The sequence below is a fragment of the Halyomorpha halys genome, unplaced genomic scaffold (genome assembly GCF_000696795.3).
Source record: "Halyomorpha halys isolate HHAL.00 unplaced genomic scaffold, Hhal_1.1 Scaffold2060.1, whole genome shotgun sequence".
Taxonomy (NCBI): domain Eukaryota; kingdom Metazoa; phylum Arthropoda; class Insecta; order Hemiptera; family Pentatomidae; genus Halyomorpha; species Halyomorpha halys.
The window spans coordinates 43,560-44,702 of NW_027109097.1; positions in this window are offsets into that span (position 1 = coordinate 43,560).

Sequence of the window (1,143 nt, forward strand, 5' to 3'; positions counted from 1 at the left end):
AAAGAGAACAAATAGTTTAAAACTATTTTAATGTCAGACGTTTCGCCCCACTTTGCAGGGCTTCATCAGGGCTAAAAAGATACAAAGAAAAAAAAGAAAACTGAGAATATTACAATAAGGTAATTTAAGCTAGGATAAATATTATGTAAAAATAAAGTGATAAGAAATTACATATAAATAAAAGGAAGGAAGACATAAAATAGTATCAGTATAAAATAAACTTGAATAAACAACAATGATAAGAATAAAAAATAAGTAACAATGGGAAGAGTAAAATTTTTTTTAAAATACGTAAAATATACAGTTAAAAAAGTGCAGGAGATGTACATAGAACAAAAACAATACGGGAAGAAAAAAAAAAAAGAAAGTAGAGATTAAATAAATGTCTTGAAAGAATAAATATGAATAAAAATAAAAATAATGATATTAAATGATAATAAATGAGCAAAGAACAAATCAAGACCACCTACCTGTTCAAAGCTAACGGTTGAACAGAAGGGAACAATGAAGCGGAAGCGTGGAGGAGTGGGGAGGAGGTGGTCAGCCGTTTAACGGCTATATTTCTATTTCAAATACGTAGCATATACAGGAAGTAGTCATAAAGATATGACGAAAAATGAAAAATAACAAGAGAAAGATACAGAAATATGATAATAATAATAATTTCCTAATTTAGGAATAACTAAGTCAAATTAGATTGATACATATCGTTACTAATAATACGAGTATATACAAAAGAAAATATAGTTAGGGTAGTTAATACAATACAGGATATAATAGCAATGATTGTAGAAGAAGTAACTAATAATAAGTAAAAGTTGATAAAGAGTATTAAAAAAAAAATTACAAAGAAATAAATAAGAAAAATAATCATTTATCTATACTAATAATAGTAATAGTAAAGATAACAGGAGTAACATGAATAATATAAAGTGAAATAAGGTAATTTAAAAATTGGAAGTGAAAGTTAACAAAATAAAATAAAAGTACAAGGTGAGATGTAAATAGAAGTACATAAAAAGATTAAAAATAAGTAATAAAGTGTTGATGAATATAACATTATAACATTGATAAATGAAAAATTGTGATAGAATGTTAACAATATAGATGATGATAATGATAAGTGAAATAAGTTAATAGAAA